Here is a 12,909-nt window from a genome sequence, read left to right on the forward strand (position 1 = left end):
CTGTGTGTCTTGTAAGGACCCCAGTCACTCGGCCCGGGGTCCACTCTAACCTGTCCTTGCCTTCACCACACCCGCAAGACCTCACTTCCAAACGAGGTCACAGTCTCAGGTTCCGCGCGAACATCACTGCATCACGGTCCCCGACTCTCGAAGCCGCCCTGAGAACGTCCCCACCCGCCTCCTTCACCTCCTTGGAGGCTGAGGGCCTGGCTTCCGCCCGGGAAAGCCGAGTCCTGTCTTCAGACGCCACACCCAGCCTGGGACCCAACCCTGGCCGTGCCACTTCCTGAGACACGGAAAGTGCCGGATCACGCCGGGCACGGAGCGTGCCCGGAGACGGCGGAGTCAGGGTGACAGAGACAATGCCCGCCCCCAGGGCCGGGGTGTGTGTGAAGCGGGGTCTCTACACAACCCCAATCCCAGCGGCCCAGGCATCGGCAGGGAGTGGGCGGGGAGGGGCGGGCTCAGCCTCAGGACAGCACTCCTCCCTGCAGAGCAGCCCAGTCCACAGCAGGGGTGAATTCTGAGGGCTGAGACAGCCCTTCACGGGAACCGGGGGCCGGCCGGCCAGGCCCCTCCGCCCGCCAGGACATCTCTTCATTCCTGTGTCCCTCCCCACGGCCGTCCCCCGGGCCCCAGCCAGGGTGAGTCCCCCCGGCTGCTTCTGTCCAGGGCCACAGACCCAGCGGACCCTTGCGCTGGGGTCTCATCGAATCCTAGAGACCACCCAGCAGCGGAGGCCTTGTTCTCCCCATGGAGCGGCCCCCGGAAGCAGAGGCTCATGGGACAAGAGGCCTGCCGCCCTCCCGCCATGGTGGCCCCAGTCCTGCCCCGGCCCCTCTGGTGACTCTTCCCGCGACTCCGGCTCCGGCTCCGACTCCGTGCGGTGGCTTCCCACGCCTCCTCTTTGCTTTGACGTCAGCCCCCTCCCCTTGGTGGCCAGTGTGGCTCCAGCAATTTCCTTGCATGGCTGGGTTCCATCTCTTAGTAGCCGGTGGGGAACAGGCCAGTGGAGGGGGGGGGGGCTTGGCACTGGGCCCCTCCTGGCACCAGGCCCCCCTCAGCACTTGGCAAGACCGCTTGCCTGCCCCCCCCCCAGAAGAAGCGGACCCCCGTGTGGCCGGGCCTCGGGCCCCTCTGCCTGCAGGCACCACGAGGCCCCTGCCTTTGGTGCTTTGAAGGACACAGCTCTGTCCCCAGGCCCTCACCCCGATGGCGGCAAGGCCGTCCCCGACCTGTCATCGGTAATCGGGGGTAAATTAATGTTTACTGAGCAGAGTCCCAAGCAGAGGGCTGGGCAGGAGAAGCCGGGGGGACGTGCCGGCCGAGGACCGGAGGCCCCGCTCCTGGCTTTCAACTCCGGGCGGCTGCAGACCTTGAGCAGAAACTCGATCCACAGCTAATTGCGGGGCCAGCCTTTCTCAGAACTCCGCTGCCCTGTACCCGCTCCCTCTCTGCTCCTCCTGGGCTGCAGTTGTGCACATCAAAGGGAGGCAGACAAGCCTCTTCACACCCCATTTCCCTCCGGGGCCCCCCACCGGCAGGACCTGGACCTGAGGCTGGCCCCCCTCCTCCGCCCCTCCCCCCCTGCCGTGGGGAGAGGTCCCACCCTCTTCCCTTCTGTTCCCGCCACTAGGGCCTGCTGTGAGGGAAACCATCCCTCTCTTTTTTTCTGACCAGGAGACTGAAGCTCAGAGAGGCTAAGCAAGTTGCCCGAGGTCACACAGCGGCTTTCAGGGCAGAGCTTGGATTCGAAACTGGACTGTGGGAGTGTCCTGGGGCAGAAATGTGCTCTGTCACAGCCTGGGGACCGGAGTCTGAAACCAAGGTGTCGGCAGGGCCGTGACCCTCTGAGACTGGATAGAATCTTTCCTTGCTTTTCTCCCAGCCCTTGGCGTTTGCCAGCGACCCTAGGCATTCCTGGGCTCGCCTGCGTCCCGCCTCCACTGTGACGCGCCCTCCCCCCTGAGCGTATCCGTGTCCAAACCTCTCTCTCCTCGTAAGGACACCTGTCACACGCAGGGTCCACTTGCTCCAGGGTGACCCCACTTTAACTCAATTACTTCTGCAAAGACACATTTCCAGGTAAGGTCACATTCGCAGGTGCCAGGGCTGAGGTCTTAGCTTTGTGGATCTTTTCTCACTTCTAAAAGGGGGTAACCGTGAGGATGGCTGGAAGGCGTAAAGTACGCCAGCCCCTTGCTTATGGCCCCCGGAAGGGGCCTGGGTGGGCTCCATCAGTGGGACACCATCAGTGTCCTTCCTCTTCCAGGCCCAGGCCCCTGGGCCGAGGTGGAAACAGCGGGTGATAGCTGCTTCGCCCCTTAGGACACACTCACCGGGGTCTGCTCCTCGCGCCGTGTGCCAAGCGGGTGGCTCAGACCCTCTGAGCCACAGCATCACAGGCCAGGGGTTAAGTGCTCGCCCCAGGGCACAGGAGTCCTCGGTGGAGGGCCGGACAGGGACAGGGGTCGCCTGACCCCAGGCCCAGAGCTCTTTCCAAAAGCAAATTTGGCGGAAAGCTGCCCCATGCGGCTTCAGAAGTCACTAGAATCTTCTGTGTCCGCTGAGTCTAAAGGAGTCGGCAGCCCCCGGGTTACGGGAGGGCTGGAGTGGAGGCTGGGGTGGGGGCCCAGGGGGTCGGGGATTAGGGCTGAGGACGCCTGCGGGGCCCAAGCTGGGGGAGCACGGGGAGGAGGGCACTTTAACGAACAGCCGTCCGGGGAGGGGGACCCTCGGAAAGTGAGGAGTGCCCATCGCTGGAGACACTCAGGCAGGACGTGCCCTGCAGTAGGTCATTTGGACTGAGCATCCCACGGGGTCCCCTCCTGCCCTGATGGCTGGCGGGCCTATGAAAGCCGGGGCGGGGGGGGGGGGTGAGGAGGCACGGGCTGGGTGAGCCGGGGGAGAGACCCACCCCTCCGCTCCCGGCTCTCTCCCAGGGCACAGAGGGACGGGTCCTGAGCCCCAGGCCGGCTCTCCCTGGCACTCCTGATGTCCCTGCATCAGCACGGTGCCCGGGGGACCCATGCCGGTAGGGGTCTGTGCAGGGGCTGCACGCGTGGACTCCCAATCTGAGCTCACACCTCCAGGGCTAGAGGGAGGGACGGAGGCCAGAGGATCCCCTCCTGTGCCAGACCCAGCCTTGGCTCAGCTGGGAAGCTCCCACAGACAGATCCAGGCCCCGTGCGTCCCCAGTTGGCACTGGACATCCCCCGAGACGGGCCAAGCTGGCATCTGAACCAACCTTCATACAATTCTCGGGACAACCCACTATACAGATGAGGAAACTGAGGCCACACAACAACCACACCTAAAGCCCCAGCTGGAAACTGAAGGAGCCAATGTCCTGGTCTGGCTGCCTCCAGAGACAGTGTTTGGGATATTTTGTCATCGTCATTCTGTAAAGAAATGACAATCTGTGGGGAAAACAGAACAATTAAACCCAAAGTAGATCCAGGGCTGAGGCAGAAAAAGACAGACGGGGAGGCTTGAGCTTTCTGACCGCTCCTCCGTGCACCCCCAGGCTAGTGGGGGCGATTCAGGGCACCCAGCCTCACCCGGGGCTCTGGGGCTGGGTTCCCGGGGCTGCTGGCTGGTACCTGAGGCCTGTCTTGCCAGAGTCTGTCTGTCCCTGTGCCCTCATGGCCAGCAGACCGCCTCCCCCACGGGTTCCGGGGCTCCAGTCCCCAGAGGAAGGGGGAGCTCTCTGCTCAGGCAGGCGGTGGGCATTCTCCCGTCCAGCGGGTGCCCAGTCGTCTCCCCACCCGCCCTGGTTGCCAGACCCCCGGGGCGGCTCTGACGTCTGCTCAGGTCCAGGACAAGGACCTCGGTCCCGGGTCAGTTCATTCTGCCACCGAGAACCCGCTGACCCCCCGAGCAGCGTATCACTTACACCTGCCAAGAGGAACGGTGGCCGCTCTGTCCACAGGGCCTGAGCTTTCCTCAAGGTACAGCTCCAAACGCCCCTTCTTCCAGGAAGACCCCTGGCTTCCTCCCAGCTCAAAGGAGCTCCCGCCTCTCAGGACACACCGCCCTCCCTCGATCTCACCTCCCCCCACACCTGCCTGCCGCCTCCTGGCTGCTGCCCCAGGCGGCCACACCTGTGCTCCAGTCCCCACTGTTCTTGCTTGTTCTTGGAAGAAGGGGATGATGCTCCGGGAGCACCTGCTAAGTGCTGGTCCCCTGGAGGCACAGCTCCCGTGATTCCAGAGCGTCCACCACCATCCGATGAAACTTCTCTCAGCTCCTGGAAGATCCCGTGCTCCCCTCTGCCCGGCTTCTGCCTGGACCATCCACGCTGCATTTCCTGTCCCCCACCCCTGGAGGTGTCCTACAGGCACGAGGCCACCCCTGCCACGCACCCACAAACTCCCAGGGCCGTCGGGACTGCTCGCCCGGTAGACCTTCCCGGAGCGCCTGTGCGAGCCGAGGACGAGCCGTGTGGAGCGAGGAGCCGGGCAGCACTGGGCCCGCGTCCCCCAAGGGACGCAAGGCCTCCTTCCTGCCCTCCCAGCTGTCTCCCCGGGGACTCCCCGTCCGTGGTCCCTCTCTCTCCCGACCCCAGCTGCAGCCACAACACCAGCTTCTAGGTCCCGGGAGGTCGTTCCGCTCAGAGCTAACCGGGGACGGTGGCCACCTCCGTCTCTGGCACCCACGGTGGCCTGGAACATTCCGCATTCCGGGAGTGGACTTCAGGGGTGCGGAAGGCAGGGTCTCGGATGTAAATTCACCAGCAACAGGCAAGCAGGCAGGAGGGGGGCCAGGGGCCCCTTCGTGCCATCAGGGAAGAACCTTGGGTGACCTTGGAGACCCTCCTTCCCTCCTGGGGCCTCGCTTTTCTCATCTGGGACAGGAGGGCCTGGGGCCAGAGCAGGGTCTCCCGGCGCAGGCCCGGGGGATGCTGGTGCCCCTGAGCGGAGCCCTGCGTGGTGACGTTCGCGACGGACCCGCACGTGGGTTTCAGACTTCTGGCCTGGGAAGATTTCTCCTCAGAACTTTCACCCAGAAGAGGCCACTAGGGGGTGAAAATGAACAAAATGAGCACACTTAACACCAGACCCGACAAACACGATCTCTTATCGAGTGGGTGTCACGGGCGCACGGTGGCACGGCCGGTCCTGGAGCGCTTTACCCAGCGGAGGCAGCGCCCGTCCCGCGAGCCGCCCGCGGCGCCCCCCTCGGTCGCCCGTCTGTCCTGCGAGCGCTCGTCCTTCTGTGACTGGCCTGTGTCACTCGGCCGAGGGTCCCCCAGCCCCTCCACGGTGCCGCAAGCGATAGAATTTCCCTCGGAGGCTGAATGCCGCCCCCTTGTCCGGACGGGCCGCGCGGTGGTGCCCCCCACCCCCCGACCCCCGGCCACAGGCCCCCCGGGCTGCCCCCCACGACTCGGCTGCTGCGAACCTGGGCGGGCGAGCCTGTCTTCGAGCCCCTGCTCTCAATTAGTTCGGGAACACACCCAGACGTGGAACTGCCGGGTCACGTGGCGATTCTATTTTTAATGTTTCAGAGGAAGGCCGCGCACCAGTTTACGTTCCCGCCAATGGTGCTGGAGGGTTCCGGCGTCTGGACGAGCTGAGCGCATGAGGGAGGCTGCCGGGGCAGCACGTGCAGGGAGCGGGGGCTGGATTCGTGCCCCGACCGCCCCGCCCCCCATTCTGACGCCAGGGTGGCCCGGACGCCCCCTCTTTCCCTCCCCCGGACCCCGCGTGCCCACGGGGCTGTCCGGGTGCAGGGCCCCCGCGTCCAGAAGGACTGGACGGAGAGGCACAGGTGCTGGGGGCTGTCATGTGCCCAGGACCCCACCTGGAGGGCGGAGCAGGGGTACAGGGGCCCTGATGGCCACAAGCCCCGGTATTTCCCTCCCTCCCTCCCTCCCTCCCTCCTTTCTCCTTTCCTCGCCCCTCCTCCCTCCCTCCCTCCCTCCTTCCCTCCCTTCCTTCCTCCCTCCCTCCCTTTTTCCTTCCTTCCTTCTTCCCTCCCTCCCTTTTTCTTTCCTCCCTCCCTCCCTCCCTTCCTTCCTCCCTCTCTCTCTCCCTCTCTCCCTCCCTCCCTCTTTCCTTCCTTCTCCCCCCCACCCCAACCCCACTCCACCCTCTCCCCTCCTCTCCCTTTTCCAGGGGTAAAATGGTGACATTCTTCAAAACCGTGTCTGACCTGGAGTCCAGCAGGAGCCCTCTGAAGTGGGATTTTCTGCCTCCCCTCCCCTGCCCCCCCCCCCCGACACCCCCACCTCATCTCCCTGAGTTCGGACAAGGCCGTTCAGAGGCCTGGCTTGTTGATAAGCTAAGGTTTTTCTTTTGCCAGACCTCAGGACACGGGGACAGAAGTCCCCCTTCTTGAGGTTCTGGAATGGGGGCGGAAGTCCGAGGGCATCTTGGGGACTTTGGGACGAGCCCGTCCTTCACTTCCCATCTGGTGAGCGGTTCTCTCTCTCTGTCTCTCTCACAGTGCTGCTTCCCTCAGGACAGTTACCTTAAGGAAAATTCCGCCTATGAGAGATGATGCCACGGTGCGATTTGCCTGCCTCGGGCAAGATCGGGTTGGACATCGAGGTGCCCGGGACCCCTCCCCGCAGCAGCCAGACTCCCCGCGGCGGAGGGGGGCCTGGGAACGCAGGGGCGCCCGCTCTTGGAGGTGAAAGCCCACGTGTCTCGAACTCGCCTCCCCCACCCCAAGCTCGGCCAAACTGGTCTCCCGCTCAGAAGGAGGAATTCGATCAAATGTTAATCCTCTCCACATGTAGAATATTCCAGATAGCCCCGAGCTCATAGTGCCTTTTGAACTTGTGAACAGAAATTGATTCAAGGTGACGAATTTGTAATCAGTTTATGATTGATGGGCCGCGTTTCCAGAAAGGCAGCTCTGTGTCCTTTCCTCCTTCCCGGGAAGCAAATGTGTTTCACTTTATCTGCCCTCATCTCAGGACCCGGAGGACCAGGAGAAAGAAAATAAAGTCAACTGCAATATTTAACTTGTATTAGAACAGATGCCACTTAATTAAGGGATCAGTGGAAAGGAAGTGTTAAAATGGAGCCTCGGCTACTCCCCTCCCCGTCTGGACAGAGGGCAGATCGGATGTTAAACTATTAGCGTGATTAGGTGAATAATGACTTTGGACCTAATTTCACTGGATTGGAAAGAGAGCAGGACAGGATGAAAACAGAAACATCTGTTTGAATATTCTAATTTCAAAGGGTAATTGCGGAATTCCCCGCGCAGGCTGCCCCCACCCCTCTCTCTTCTTGTCTTCCTTCCTTTCTTTTCTTTCTTGTGTTTTAATCGAAACTGCCTTGAAGTGACTCGGAGTTCAGCCCCAGCAAAGTTCAGCTGGAAGGTTCCCAGGGCAAGAGCGCGGGGGGCGCTGGCCGGGGCGAGGGGAGCGGAGGGGAGCCGGAGGGCTGGCCCCGCGGGGCGCGGGTGGGGTCTGACCCGGCCCTGGGTCGGGGCGTCTTTGAGAATCCCACGGGGCCCCGCGCACCTCCACGCCCCGCGTGGCTCAAAACCTCTGTCCGGCAGGTTCTCAGGCCTCTTCCTGCCGCCCGCACGCTCCCCCTGTCTCCCGATGCTCCCCAAACCCAGGCCCGAGCCCCACCGAGCGAAACTTTTCTGTAGCTTCCGCCGGTGTCTTTGGCAGAAAGACCCTTCCAAGGCCCGGTTCAGGCGGCCCATGTGACGTCACTGAGCTGACATCGACGGGAAAGATCGCGCCTTGGGCCGCTCACCCTGCTTCCTCCTGGTCCTTGTCCGTGCGGTTCCCCCGCCCGGACACCCTTCCTGGCCCTTCCCGGCCCCGAGAAGTGTCTGCTGGTCCCCGAGGGCCAGGCCCTCGGGGAGACATGCCCCAGGAGCCTCGCTGGGGGCCGCAGGAAGGGAGGATAGCTGAGGATCCTTGGGAAAAGGGAGGTTACAGAGACCTAATCCCAGTGGGGTTGTGACAGGCTCCCAGCTGGGGCAGCCTGGATGGCAGCGCAGGAGGAAGGACGGCGGGCTGCAGCACAGGCGGGGCTTGTGCAAAGGCCCCGGGGCGAGCTCAAGCCGGCACTGAAATCAGACCCTCATGGGGCAGGTGAGCGGGCAAGGCCAGCAGAGCCCCCGCTAGGATGCAGGGGGCAACTGGGCTTTGTCCTCAGGACAAGAGAGACCCTGAAGGGGCTCAAGGAGGGGAGGGGGAGGGGGCAATCTCCAATGCTGGAAATCAGAGTTGATCTTGGCAAAGATCACAGACACACGGTACAGACTTCCAAAGGGCAACAGGAGGGGTGAGGCCTGTTCGTCCCCGAGCCGCAGCCGCCCCTCCAGTTCCCTTAAGGCCAGCCTCCAGGACCAGCGCCTAGCTTCTCCCGGGTCTCTGTCCAGAGACAGCTCATCGTTTTGGAGCATGCTTGTATGAACCCGCCGTCTCCGTGCTGGCTGGTTCCACACCTTGCTCTCTGCCCTTATGTGCCGTGTGTGTGTGTGTGTGTGTGCACGTGGCTGTCCACCGTGCACCAATGTGCTTGAGAGGCCACTGCAGGACAGGACACGAGCCCCGCGGTGGATGGAGCTGAGCTTGGTCAGGCCGCAGGGGATGGGGACACTAGCCAGTTCACACCCTGAGTCCCTGCATATCAACGGTCTGTGCAATGCAAGCAGGGTCTGGGGTCCCGCTTTGGCTGGCAGGGCAAGAGCAAGGGAAACACAGGGCCACGTGCTTGTGGGGGCAGGTGGGGGGCAGCCAGGGGGGCTTCAGGGGGAGTGACAGTTGACTAATGAGCATGACCCCCGACAGACATGGCAAGTGCCTCCGGGGATCACTGATCCCCTCGTGCCCAGCGCAGAGGGGCCCGCAGCTGCTGCCGGGGACTTCCTGTGCCCCAGCCCCTCCCCGGCTCGCCCGCCATCCACGCGGGACACCAACACATGCCCGCCTAGCGCCTTCTTTCCCCCGCCCCCCACGCTTCTCTTGCACTCGCCCCGCTCTGTGCCAGGCTTAGGTGCCAAGCAAGGCAGAAGGCAGGGCGGCCTCTGGAGACGCTCCTTAGGCCCGAGAGGATGCCCTTTCTTTCCAGGCGAGGCTTTCAGGTGGTGAGAGCAGAAGGCCCCCCCCCCCCAGTCTTGTTTTAGCTTCTAGAAGGTCAGCAAATGCTTCTTAAGCACCTACTATGTGCCCACCCTGTGTTGGACACCGAGCCCCTCTGGACGGCACGGTGGCCGTGTGACCCGGGGATTCACTCCCAGGGTCATCACTCAAGAGAAATGCAACACCGTCTACAGACAGACTTGCACACGAGGGACGACAAAGGCACAGAGCCGAGATGTAGCGACAGTCCAAACGCCCGCCGGGGACGCCCACACCGCGGGATGGTACCGGCCGGGAGAAGGAATGGGGTGCTGATACTGGTCGCCACGTGCTGGAACCTCACTTCACGCTTGGGGCGCCTGACGGCTCAGTGGGCTAAGCGCCCGGCTCTTGATCTGGGCTCACGATTCGTGGGTTCGAGCCCCGCGTCTGGCTCTGCACTGACCATTGGAGCCTGCTTGGGATTCGGTCTCTCCCTCCGCTCTCTGCCCCTCCCCCCATCAAAGCAAATAACGAAACTTAGAAAAATCATCACGCCCAGTGAAAGGAGCCAGTCACTAAGGGCCACGTTGTGCGGTTTGTGCGCACACAGTGCCCAGAACGGGTAAGCCCAGAGAGAGGGCAGATCCAACAGCCACGAGGACTGGAGGCTGGGAAGACGGGGGGGGGGTGACAGCTAAGGGGTAGGGGGTTCTTTTTGAGGTGAGCGCCCGGCTGGAGGACACCTCCCGCCCCCACCCCGGCCCCCACCCCAGCTCCAGCCGGGCGAGAGCCACAGTCCGTGGACCCACGTGTCTCTCCAGGGCGGTGGTCCTGATGGACGCCACGGCCCGGAGTCAGGCACCAAGCCGGACCCACGCTGCGGGCCACACATCCTGGGAACGTGAACAAGCAAGTGAACGGGAGACGCCAGGGTGCCCGTCCACACCATCCCCCACCCGGGCCGGGCACCGCCGACGACACCTGGGCTCCGGTTCAGCCGCTGAGAAGGCGGCTGCGGAATGATCGTGACACTCGAGCAGAGATGCCAGAGAGGGACTCGGCCTGCAGCAGTCCCAGAGGGCTTCCTGACAGAGGAGGCGCTTGACCTGTGCCCCTGGTGAGGCAGATCAGGGGACAGTCCAAGTCACCACCCTACCCAGAGGAAGCAGGGAGGAGACAGGAGACTCCGGGGAGGTCACTTGCCCCCACGCCTCTCCAGCTGACCATCTGCGTGTGGCCGCTTCCTGCCCCTCGGAGGGAGGTGTTGAGACACGCGTGTGTGGCCCTGCCGTGGAGCGACGGGCACCGGTCTGGGAGGAAGGACGTCACGTAAGGTTCCCTTGCACCCCTGCCCTGGGGTCGCGGCTGCTTAGCTGGCCTTTGATTTTTTTTTCAGTTGGACTGTAAATTATTTAGAAAAAGTGTTTCCCTCCTTTCATTTAGAAAGCGTCTTCGTTATGGGGCGCCCCGGGGGGCTCGGTCGGTTGAGCGTCCGACTTCGGCTCAGGTCATGATCTCACCGTTGGTGAGTTCGAGCCCCGCGTCGGGCTCTGTGATGACGGCTGGGAGCCTGGAGCCTGCTTCCGATTCTGTGTCTCCCTCTCTCTCGGCCCTTCCCCTGCTTGCACTCTGTCTCTCTGTCTCAAAAGTAAATAAACATTAAAAAAGTTAAAAAAAAAAAAAAGAAAAGAAAGTGTCTTTGTTAACAGGACGGAGTGGGGCGTGGGCACCGGCCGTGCTGGGGTTTCACGGAGCCTGTCGCGTCTGCGAGGACAGGCGACCCCTCCGTGTGGGCCACGTGGGTGTGCATGTATGCAGGTGCGTGGGTGTGTGTGCAAAGGCACGCGGTGCACTTACATGCGCCCGTCTCGGTGTGCGTACACGATTGTGAGCACACGCGTGTGCATGTGCTGTGCAAGAGCATAAGGACGCGTGTAAGCCTGTGCGCATGTGTGTGCGATAGAAAGCCCCTGCACAGGTGGACTCCTCTCCTCCCCCCCCCGGGAACCCTGTCCTTGATTTCCTCGGGACTTGTGCGCACGCAATGACGCTCTCGCGTACGCACGGCCCTCAGCAGCGGCATCTCACGGAGCCTCCCGCCGCCGTCCCCCCTGGCAGGCTGGGTCGATGTCTCTCCCTCCGTTGATTCTCTGGAGAACACAGCCAGGGCTCAGAGAGGGCAGATCACCCTCCTGACGGCCCACGGCAGCAGGTGACAGGTGGGCCAGGAGCCCACAGACCTCAGATGCCTGGACCCCCCTCCCCCACACAGGTGTGGGAACTTCCCGTTGGCCCCTCCCACCTCGCAGCCAGAGGTCACCGCTGGCTCTCCGGGGAGAAGGGGATCCTCCTGCCAAGCCTCCGCCCCGCCCTTGGCATTCCTGGGCTTTCTACCAAACCCTGCGGTCGCTTTGAAGTTGGCCCTTGAAATCTGATGAGGCTTGACCCACCTCTGGATGCATCTCCCTTCCAGGGTGCCGTGGCTGGTCCTGCCTGCAGGGGACCGCCTGCACCTCCAGGATGGGGTTCCTGGGTCCACAAAGCCCCGGAGCCCCCTCCAAGCCAGTCGAGCCAGCAGGAGAGCACTGGGAAATGGCCCGCAGCACAGGCAGGGCCTTCGTCAGGCAAGCTCGGCTCGGGGCCGACCCCAGCCCGCCCTCCCGGTCACACGCCCACTTTGCCAACCTGGCCCTAGTCCCCCGCTGACCTGCACTGGGGTCACCAGGGAGACACGGGAGAGCCCTCTGTGGCACTTTCCTCTGGGGACGCTCCCTCCGTTTGGGAATCTCTGCTCCCTTCCTTTCCTCCCTTCCAACTCTCCGGCTGCCCCTCCCTCTCCCTTCCGCAGCCCACCTCTCACATGGGGCGGTTCTCGGGGCTCCTTCCCTCTCTTCTCTGCTGCTCACCTGGGGCCATCTCCTCGCCCTCCGGACTTCGTGTCCTGGAGCTCCAGCCATCTCCTGGGCTCCTTTACCTGGAGCTGGCCCTGCCAATTCACCCAGTCTGAAGGCCAGTTCGCTTCCTTCGCCCCCAACTCTCCAGACCTGTGCTTCCCAGCCTCCCAGACGGCATCGCCAGCCTCCCTTGTTCCCTCCCCTCGATGGGCACCCGCTACCCCCATCTCATCAGCGACAAGTCCTGCGGCCCCAGCCCGGCTCCAGAGGCTCTGGGTTCACCCTCTCCTCCCCACCTGCCCTGCCCCGTCCAGGCAGCAGCCCCTTCCCTGCTCTTCCTGCCGCCGGATGGCGCTCCTGTAATCCATCCTCCAGGCGTGTGGCTATGACGGAGAGGTTTGTAGTAGACTGACATCTAACTGAGAGCAGCTAGGAAAAAAAAACCTATTTTTAAAATGCCTGGAGGCATCAGAGTGTCCCCCAAGCCACCGGGGCTTGAGATGCAAGATCTCAGACAGACACAGACTGCGGGACGCACGGTAGTTTTCCCGTGGGGGCGTTTGACAGACCCTTAAGCCGCTCAAGAGGCAACGCCCAAAAAGGGAGCCGTGGAAAATCGGAACAGGGTTTTAGCGTTACCATCCTCAAAGGGGAAAATCTGATGCTCAAGGTCCCCCAAAGAGTAGGAATCCCAGAAAACCCCTCAAGTTCTCAGTTGATACCCGTGGTGGGACGTAGGCTGGAAGTGAGGGTGAACCAGAGGGAAAAGCAAGGTTTGCAAAGACCGTAATCCAGCCTGGAGCCGGCCGGTTCCCCGACTGGGTTAACGTCTACGTCCTCCCAGTCTACCCACCCATCGGAGGACGCAGTAAACCCTCTCTGGAGGACGAGAGCACCAGCCAGAACCTCCACAATTCGTCTTTCCCAATGCCTTGCGTTCAGTTCGAACTTACCAAACAAAATGAGAAGCAC

General features: G+C 62.9%; 1 long non-coding RNA gene across 1 annotated transcript; it reads left to right on the forward strand.

Annotated features, from left to right (window-relative positions):
- Positions 1 to 5,539: 5,539 nt before the first annotated feature.
- On the forward strand, positions 5,540 to 6,977 carry LOC132692760 (uncharacterized). The gene is made up of 2 exons (XR_009616588.3): positions 5,540 to 5,823; positions 6,451 to 6,977. It is a non-coding gene; the product is annotated as an uncharacterized LOC132692760 (long non-coding RNA).
- Positions 6,978 to 12,909: the final 5,932 nt, after the last annotated feature.

Source organism: Panthera onca, chromosome B1 (genome assembly GCF_046562875.1).
Source record: "Panthera onca isolate mPanOnc1 chromosome B1, mPanOnc1 haplotype 2, whole genome shotgun sequence".
Lineage (NCBI taxonomy): Eukaryota > Metazoa > Chordata > Mammalia > Carnivora > Felidae > Panthera > Panthera onca.